The sequence below is a fragment of the Macaca mulatta genome, chromosome 20 (assembly GCF_049350105.2).
Source record: "Macaca mulatta isolate MMU2019108-1 chromosome 20, T2T-MMU8v2.0, whole genome shotgun sequence".
Lineage (NCBI taxonomy): Eukaryota > Metazoa > Chordata > Mammalia > Primates > Cercopithecidae > Macaca > Macaca mulatta.
The window spans coordinates 61645-71484 of record NC_133425.1 but is presented as its reverse complement, the minus strand read 5'-3'; the positions used below and the strand labels follow the sequence as shown (position 1 = coordinate 71484).

The 9840-nt window shown below is 46.6% G+C and overlaps 1 protein-coding gene across 1 annotated transcript in view; it reads right to left on the bottom strand.

Moving 5' to 3' along the window:
• LOC144338019 (uncharacterized) overlaps positions 1-183 on the bottom strand; it is a 163110-nt gene extending 162927 nt beyond the window's left edge. Inside the window, exon 1 of the mRNA XM_077986035.1 lies at positions 145-183. The gene's annotated coding sequence lies outside the window, so the exon portion shown is untranslated. The remainder of the gene's footprint in view (positions 1-144) is intronic.
• Between the last annotated feature and the right edge of the window lie 9657 nt (positions 184-9840).

Below are 9840 nucleotides of genomic sequence, written 5' to 3'. Positions count from 1 at the left end.
GGGCGTCGCGGGGCTCCCCGCCTACAGTGGGGCTGTTGCCGAGCCTGTGACGTCCGCGGAGACCCACAGACCCCGGGTATGGAGGATGGCGCAGGAAGGGGACTGCGTGGCTGGGTTTGGCCACAAAAAGCGGAGGGCACTCACCCGAGCGGACCTTGGCTCCGGAGAATCCGTTTCCGGGTCAACAAAAAAACGCCGCGCGAAGGGCGGGGCCAGTACGTGCCGGGCGGGGAGGGGTGAGGCAGACAAAAAGGCGGGGCCGGGCCGGGGCGGGGTCTCGGGCCGAGGCAGGGCGCATTCTGAGCTCCCGCACGCGCTGCTTGCTTTTCCGACCCTGCCAGTTTTTCCCCTGGGCTGAAAGCCCGTGTCTGCGTCCGGTTCTGTTTGAGTGCGTTCAGTGCACCGTGGGGGCGCGCTGCTTCCAACTTCCTGTTAGGTAAGAGGCGCGTGAGCCTCTTGTGCCGGGGGCGGTGCTGCTGCCTAGTCGGCGCCCGGCGGGGACGCGAGTCCGTACGTGCCGGCGGGAGCGAGAGGCGGGTGGGCACCCTCGCGATCCCGCACTCCGCCTCTGGGTAGCAGCCTCCCCGGCCCCACACGTTGTGACGCGCGCTCGGGCTCCGCGTTAGCGTGGAGTCAGAGGCGTAGCAGTCGTCGGGCCCAGGGCCGGAGGGGCCTGGACCGGGCAGGGTCTTGCCCTGGACACCGCGCCGGCCGCTGCTTCGCACGGGTTCATTGCGTTCCTATTTTCAACCTGTCCTGCACCAGGGTCTTTCCCTGGACACCGCGCCGGCCGCTGCTCCGCACGGGTTCATTGCGTTCCTATTTTCAACCTGTCCTGCACCGCATCTGAGATGATTTATAAATTCGGTACCTTTGGGACAGGCGTGGATGATCTCCCATAATTTGCTTCCGTTATTAATTTCTAAATGTATTGTAATACCACTATCTAAAAGTATTTTTTATTTGAAATATATTTTTATATATATACATGCCTATATTTATTTCTGAAACTTGTTTCCAGTACGTATAATGAGGCTTGTAAAGTGGATACTGTTCAGGAGATAGGTGGATTTTGCTTTTAAGTAGTAAAGACTTAGTTGGTGACTATTACTGGGGCTATTTGATAAAGATGTCTTTTTTTTTTTTTAATGAACATTAAAAGCAGTAAGATTGGATTTCTGGATTTCATTATCTTGATTTATATCTTAATTTGTGAAAAATGTAAGTTAACTCATTTTTATTTCCTTTGCAGAATCTGAAGTTTGTGCTACCGATGATTATTTCCAAAAAAGGCACACTTCTGGTTTTCCCAGAACTAATGCTATCTTTTCCATCTTTTGAGTTTACTTGATATTAATGTTTTACCTCAAATCATGTTACATTTTGGAAGAAAACTTTCTCTTAGCCAATGGAACATAAACCACCCTGGAGTTCATATAAAGGAGGCATTAAATGTGTTAAAACTCATGACCAAACCCAAGGTCACATAGTTTTCTGTGTTTTATTCTAGAATTTGTATAGTTTTGTCACCGGAAAAGGGATCTTGTCCCAGACCCCAAGAATGGGTTTTTGGATCTGACATTGGAAAGAATTTATGGCGAATCACAGAGTATAGTGAAGTTAAGGTAGTTTATTAGCGACTACTCAACTACATAGCAGGGCGTCCTCAGAAAGCAAGAGGAGGAATGCACCTGTTTTAAAAAAATTATTTTTTGAGGCGGAGTTTCACTCCTGTCACAATGGCATGATCTCGGCTCACTGCAGCCTCTGCTTCCTTGGTTCAAGTTTTCTCCTGCCTCAGCCTCCCAAGTAGCTGGGATTACAGGCGCGTGCCAACACATCCGGCTAATTTTTTGTATTTTTGGTAGAAACTGGGTTTCACATGTTGGTCAGGCTGGTCTGGAACTCCTGGTCTCAAGTGATCTTCCCGCTTCAGCCTCCCAAAGTGCTGGGATAACAGGCATGTGCCACCGCGCCCGGGCTTAATGTTTGTTTATATAGATTATTATAAATAGTGTTGTCTTTTATAAAGGCTTGTGATCAGTTTGTGACAGGCTATTAATATTGTTACTTGTCTATGTTACTGTGGATTTTAACAAGAATTTATGAGTGTATTATTACCTTTAAAGTAAAACTTATTTTTAAACTAAGAATGCTTTTTTGTTCTTAAAGTCCTGGTACATTTTTATAAGTTTTATGTCTTTATTTATTAACTTGTTCCCGCAACCATAAATATTTTATAACCAAAAGTACTCAACCCCCTAAATATATAATCCAACAAATTTAACTTGTGTGTGTGTGAGGCAGGGTCTCACTCTGTCGCCTAGGCTGGAGTGGAGTGGTGTGATCATGGTGGGCTAACTGCAGCCTCAAACTCCTGAGCTCAAGCAATCCTCCCGCCTCAGCGTCCCGGGTAGCCGGGACTACAGGTACGTGCCACCATGCCAGCTAATTTGTGTGTTTTTTGTAGACATAGGGTTCTCACAATTTGCCCAAGCTGGTCTTGAACTCCTGATCTCAAGTGATCTGCCCGCCTTGGCCTTCCAGAGTGCTGGGATTACAGATATGAGCCACTGCACCCTGCCCAGATTTAACTTTTTTAAAACCTTTATTTAAAATAAAGTCACTGTGGTTAAGAGGCCTCTGACAGTTTCGCGTTTTAAGTCTGAGGACTATGTTGAGTAAATTTTTGCATAAGTTGTAAAATGTGCATTCATGTTGATTTTATTTCCTATGGTTTCCAATTAATTGTGCCTTCTGCATTTTTAGAAATTCACGGGCTAGTGGGCTCTGTGTCAGTTTGCATTTCTAGAACGATAGCGCCAAACACTGCATGCTGTATTTAAGTGGTGCAGCGGGATGTGTAGCAGCGGGCATGGGGCTGCCGACAGCGCAGTGAGCTCTAGGGCGCTGCAGTGCCCCCGGCCGCCAGCAGAGTGCGCGCGAGCCCGGCTTTTCTGAGCCCTGAGGCGGCCGAGTGCTACCTCCTCGCCTGAGTCCTGCGAGAGCGGGAGCCGCGTTCTCCTCAGCACATACTGGGATACGCCCCTCGCTTTTGGACACCTCGAGCTCGCGTCCGTGGTGAATAAAATCCTTCCTTTTTCAGCCTTGGCAGCTGAGGGGCAGAGACCCTTCCTGTGGAAAATTAGAAACCAAAAGCCCCTGTGAATCCAGCACACTTGAGGTTCGTTCTCTGCACCCAAGGCGAGGCAGCCACGGAGCCAAGCCACGGTCTCGGAACAGAAATGTAGCCTCAGGAAAGCAACTGGAACACCCACCACAGTGATAATAACCCCCGTAGTACTAATAACACTCCATCTGTGATGCTGGTGTTAGCACCCGTTGTATACAGAGATCACACCGTCAGGGTAACGTGACAGCTGCTGTCCAGATCCGACCCTAGGAATGCGGATGTGTCCCTCAGAGCGCACGTAACGCCCAGAATGCGGGGATGAAATCGTGTGCCTAACGCCACACCTGTCACACTTATATAACCCCCGGAACACGCATCTGTCCCTCCGAGCACACACGTAACCACTGGAATGCCCGTGACACCGTCAGACTAATGCCACACCCGTCACACTCATATAACCCCAGGAACATGCATGTATCCCTGAGAGCTTACGTCCTGTCCAGGATGCGGCCATGGCCTTTGCAGCCCACAGGAGAGCGTCTGCAGCTCCCAGGATGGGACCCTCTGGCTCTTGCTGGGGCGCTGGGTTGACAATCTCTGCCGGACTGGGTTTGCGCTAGATTTGGCCTGTCATGAAACTTCATGTTGTTGTCTGTGCCTTACTGACGTGGTATTGACACAGTTGATTTAAGAAGCAGTTTACTTCCCAATAAGGTCATACTTCTGGGAAACTTGCAACAGCAGTTAGTATGCCTTCTCTTTTCTCTCCAATTCCCCAGTGGTTATTGCTGTGCCATATTTGCAGCTTCACAAAGAATACCTCCCTGTGTTTCACCAAAAGCAGGAACAGTCCTCCAGATGATCCCCACATAACCCCCAAATTAGAAAATATACGGTCTCTATGTGAAAGTCCAGTCCGCAGACCTATTTCACTTCATTGCCTGCCCCAGCTGGCAGAAAAATGTGTTTTCATGTGGGCCCAATTTCTTTTTCGGGAACTGTTCATGAGACTCAGTTTTCTGGGGGTTTTTTTGGTTTTTTTTTTAAGACAGAGACTCACTCTGTCATCCAGGCTGGCATGCAGTGGTGCCATCTTGGCTCATTGCAACCTCCGCCTCCCTTGTTCCAAGAGATTCTCCTGCCTCAGCTTCTGGAGTAGCTGTAATTACAGGCATCTACCACCACGCCCGGCTAATTTTTTGTATTTTTAGTAAAGATGTGATTTCACCATGTTGGCCAGGCTGGTCTTTAACTCCTGACCTCAGGTGATCCACTCGCCTCAGCATCCCAGAGTGCTGGGATTACAGGTGTGAACCACCGCATCTGGGCGACTCTCAGTTTTCACAGCCTTGACAGATGTAAAGAGCAGAGATGACTCTAAGCTGGGTCTGCCCAGCGTTTCGTCCTAAACAGGTGCAGATCCTGCATTCCTGGTAGGAACACCCTGGCCTGATGCCATGTTCTCCTCACTGTGGCCCACATGGAGGAGCACCTAACCACTGGCGATCTCACTTGGTAATGGCAAATATTCATTTACAATCACAAATTTCATCCTGTCAAGCTCTGGATTTAAGTTTGCCAATGATTTCCTCTGGCCTTAGAACCATGGCCTCCAGACCCTGAGTTCTCCTGCCTGCTGTCCTCTCCCATCCAGTCTGCTACAGCTGCCTGCAGTCCCTCTCATGGGGTCATGGGCTTCCAGATGTCTTGGGGATTTTGTGTGGGTTCCCCCAACCCATTCACCCACTGCCCACCCTAGTTTTTTAAGGCTTTGTTGAGATAAGTCCTTCAAGTCACAGCAGTTACGATATCTAAAAGTAGAAAAGTTAATAATGTGAATTTCTAAAGACAAAGCTTTATTTATTAGATCATCTGTGAGATGACCCTCTTTTTTTTTTTTTTTTTTTTTTTTTTTTTTTTGAGATGGAGTCCCCCTGTGTTACCCAGGCTGGAGTGCAGTGGCATGATCTTGGCTCACCACAACCTCCACCTCCTGGGTTCAAGCGATTCTCATGCCTCAGTCTCCTTAGTAGCTGGGACTACACGCACCTGCCACCACAGCTGGCTAATTTTTGCATTTGTAGTGGAGACAGTGTTTCACCATGTTGGCAGGGCTGGTCTTGAACTCCTGACCTCCAGTGATCTGCCTGCCTTGGCCTCCTAAGGTGCTGGGATTACAGGCATGAGCCACCATGCTCAGCCACCCTCAATTTATAAATTAAGGAAATACTAGTTCCCTGGAACCAAAATTCATGTTTGAAATAATTAGGAAAGAAAAATAAAATCTCGGTGCTGAAGGAAAGGCAAATCGCACAGTTGATTGTCGAAATTGCAGAAGAAGACTGGGCGCAGTGGCTCACTCCTGTAATCCCAGCACTTTGGGAGACTGAGGTGGGCGGATCACCTGAGGTCAGGAGTTCGAGACCAGCCTGGACAAGTTGGTGAAATCCCGTCTCTACTAAAAATACAAAAATTAGCCTGGTGTGGTGGCACACACCTGTAGTCCTGGCTACTTGGGAGGCTGAGGCAGGAGAATCGCTTGAACCTGGAAGGTGGAGGTTGTATTGAGCTGAAATCGTGGCACTGCATTACAGCCTGGTTGACAGAGTGAGACTCTGTTTCAAAAAAAAAATTTTTTTTCAGAAGAATTTACTGGACAGACTATTACCTTGCTATATTCTCTAGCCCTGTGTTAGCAGTTGCAAGGTATTTTACGTTTAAACACTTATATTTTTCTTTTCTTTTTCTTTCTTTCTTTTTTTTTTTTTTTGAAACAGAGTCTCACTCTGTTGCCCAGGCTGGAGTGCAGTGGCACTATTTCTGCTCACTGCAAGCTCTGCCACTTCCCAGGTTCGCGCCATTCTTCTGCCTCAGCCTCCCGAGAAGCTGGGACTACAGGCGCCCACCACCACGTCCGGCTAATTTTTTTGTATTTTTAGTAGACACGGGGTTTCACCAAGTTTGCCAGGATGGTCTCGATCTCCTGACCTCGTGATCCGCCCGCCTCGGCCTCCCAAAGTGCTGGCATTACAAGCGTAAGCCACCACACCTGGCCTTAACACTTATATTTTATATAGTCATTTGGTATAGTTATCAAAAAGTCCTGTCCACATCATGACGACCTATATGAAATTTGGAAACCTCTTCATCAATACAATGGAAAATTGGTAAAGTAAGTGTAGATATTTAAGCGGATGAATTATTAATATTTAAGTATTGAAATGGAATGTAATAATGTCATAGTTCTGGCATGGGACTTGGGGGGCTTCCTCTGTTGCCTCTTGCTGGATGGCAAATTCTTGGCCTGTGGAGACTGAAAGATAAACTGTCACCTTCGTTGGAAACCCTAGTCCAGAATGAAAGTCCTCATTTCAGGATATACCATTTCCTCCCATGTATTTTCTTTTTTGAGACGAGTCTTGCTCTGTCACCCAGGCTGGAGTGAAGTAGCCTGATACCGGCTCACTGCAACCGCTGTCGCCTGGGTTCAAGCAATTCTCCTGCCTCAGCTTCCTGAGTAGCTGGGGTTACAGGTGTGCGCCACCATACTGGCTAATTTTTGTGTGTGTATGTGTGTGTGTGTGTGTGTATATATATATATATATATTTTGGAGGCAGAGTTTTGCTTTTGTTGCCAAGGCTAGAGTGCGATGGTGCCATCTTGGCTCACCGTAACCTCTGCCTCCCAGGTTCAAGCGATTCTCCTGCCTAGGCCTCCCGAGTAGCTGAGATTACAGGCATGCACCACCAAGCCCAGCCAATTTTGTATTTTCAGTAGAGATGGGGTTAGTCCATGTTGGTCAGGCTAGTCTCGAATCCCAACCTGAAGTGCCCCGCCTGCCTTAGCCACCCAAAGTGCTGGGATTACAGGTGTGAGCCACAGAGCCTGGCGCTAATTTTTGTATTTTTACTAGAGAAAAGATTTCACCATATTGGCCAGGCTAGTCTCCAACTCCTGACCTCAAGTAATCCATCTGCCTTAGCCACCCAAAGTGCTGGGATTACAGGTGTGAGCCATCATACCTGGCCCTTTCTTTTTTTTTTTTTTTTGAGACAGGGTCTTGCACTGTTGCCCAGGCTGGAGTGTAGTGGTGCGATCTCAGCTTACTGCAACCTCCACATTCTGGGCTCAAGCAGTCCTCCCACCTCAGCCTCCCTAGTACCTGGGACTGCAGCTGTGTGCCACCATGTCCAGCTAATTTTTGTATTAGTAGAGACGGGGTTTTGCCATGTCATCCTGACTGGTCTTGAACTCCTGGACTCAAGTGATCCACCTGCTTCAGCCTCCCAAAGTGCTGGGATTACAGGCATGAGCCACCTTTCCCGGCCTATTTTTAACTTTTTGATGAAATACCAAACTCTGTTACAAATAGGCTGCACCATTTTATATTCCGCATACCGTATTTAATGGTTGTGATTTTTCTCCGACTTTGCCAACCCTTGTTATTTTACATTTATTGGATTATAGCCTTTCTAGTGTGAGTGAAGGAATATCTGGTTGTGGTTTCAAGTTTGGATGGCCATAATGATAATGATATTGATCATCTTTTCATGTGCTTCTTTGCCATTTGCATGTCTTTTTGGCAAAGTGTGTGTTCAACTCTTCATTTGTAATTTGGTTATTCTTGTTGCTGAGTTATATAAATTATATATATATTGTAGTTAACAGACCGTTGTTGGACATATAATGGGCAAATATTTTCTTCTTTTCTGTGGGTTGTCTTTTCTCTTCCTCTTTTTTTTTTTTTTTTTTTTTTTTTAGGAGACCAAGTCTTGCTCTGTTTCCCAGGCTGGAGTGCAGTAGTGCACTCTTGGCTCATCATAACCTCTGCCTCCTGGGTTCATGCGAGTAGCTGCGATTACAGGCATGGGACACCATGTCTGGCTAATTTTTGTGTTTTTGGTGGAGGTGGGGTTTCTCCATGTTGGTCATACTGTTCTCAAACTCATGATCTCAGATGATCTGCCTGCCTCTGCCTCCCAAAGTGCTGGGATTACAGGATTGAGACACCATGCCCGGCCTTTATTTATTTGTTTGTTTATTTATTTATTTATTTTATTTTTGAGACAGGGTCTTGCGCTGTTGCCCAGGCTGGAGTAGTGGTGTTGCCTCGGCTTACTGCAACCTCCACATTCTGGGCTCAAGTGGTCCTCCCGCCTCAGCCTCCTTAGTAGCTGGGACTACAGGTGTGTGGCACCATGCCTGGCTAATTTTTGTATTTTTAGTAGAGACGGGGTTTTGTTATGTCCTTCTGCTGGTCTTGAACTCCTGCACTCAAGTGATCTGCCTGTTTCAGCCTCCCAAAGTGCTGAGATTACAGGCATGAGCCACCATGCCCATTGTGTTTTTAACTTTGTGAGGACATAACAAACTATGTTACAAATAGGCTGCACCATTTTATATTCTACATATAGTATTTAATGGTTTTGATTTCTCTCCAACCTTGCCAACACTTGTTACTTTACATTTGTTGGATTGTAACCTTTCTAGTGTGTGTGAAAGAGTATTTGGTTGTGGTTTCAGTTTGGATGGCCATAATGATAATGATATTGATCATCTTTTCATGTGCTTGTTTTTCATTTGCATGTCTTTTTGGCAAAGTGTGTGTTCAACTCTGTCTCCATTTGTAATTTGGTTGTCCTTGTGGTTGAGTTATACAAATTTTTTATATACTGTAGTCAACAGACCGTTGTTGGATATATAATGCGCAGATATTTTCTTGTTTTCTGTGGGTTGTCTTTTCACTTTCTTTTTTTTTTTTTTTTTTTTTTTTTGGAGACCGAATCTTGCTTTGTTCCCCAGGCTGGAGTGCAGTGGTGCACTCTTGGCTCACCACAACCTCCGCCTCCTGGGTTCAAATGATTCTTCTGCCTCAGCCTCCCGAGTAGCTGGGATTACAGGCATGTGCCACTACGCCCAGCTAATTTTGTATTTTTAGTCGAGATGGGGTTTGCTTTTCTTGGTCAGGCTGGTCTTGAACTCCCGTCCTCAGTTAATCCTTCTGCCTCAGCCTCCAGAAGAGCTGGAATTACAGGCGTGAGCCACCGCTCCCGGCCCTAATTTTTGTATTTTTAGTAGAGACAAGGTTTCGACATGTTGGCCAGGCTGGTCTCCAACTCCTGACCTCAAGTGTTCCATCTGCCTCAGTCTCCCAAATTGCTGGGATTATAGGCGTGAGCCATCATACCCATTCTTTATTTTTTTAAGATAGGGTCTTGCACTGTTGCCCAGATTGAAGTGTAGTGGTGTGATCTCAGCTTACTACAACCTCTACGTTCTGGAGTCAAGCAGTCCTTCCGCCTCAGTCTCCCTAGTAGCTGGGACTGCAGCTGTGTGCAACCATTCCTGGCTAATTTTTGTACTATTAGTAGAGATGGGGTTTTGCTCTGTCATCCTGGCTGGTCTTGAACTCCTGGACTCAAGTGATCCTCCTGCCTCTGCCTCCCAAAGTGCTCGGATTGCAGGCGTGAACCACAGTGCACAGCCAACTTACTTGATAATGTCTTCTGATGCATAGTTGTTAATTTTGAGGAAATTATTTCTTTTGTGGCTAGTGCTTTTGGTTTCAGATCTGTAACACCTTTGCCAAATCCAAGGTCATGAAGATATATCCCTGTTTTCTTCTAGAGTTTCTATTTGTAACTCTTATATGTAGGGCTTTGAACCATTTTTAGTTACTTTTTCTGTGTTGTGAGGTAAGTGTACA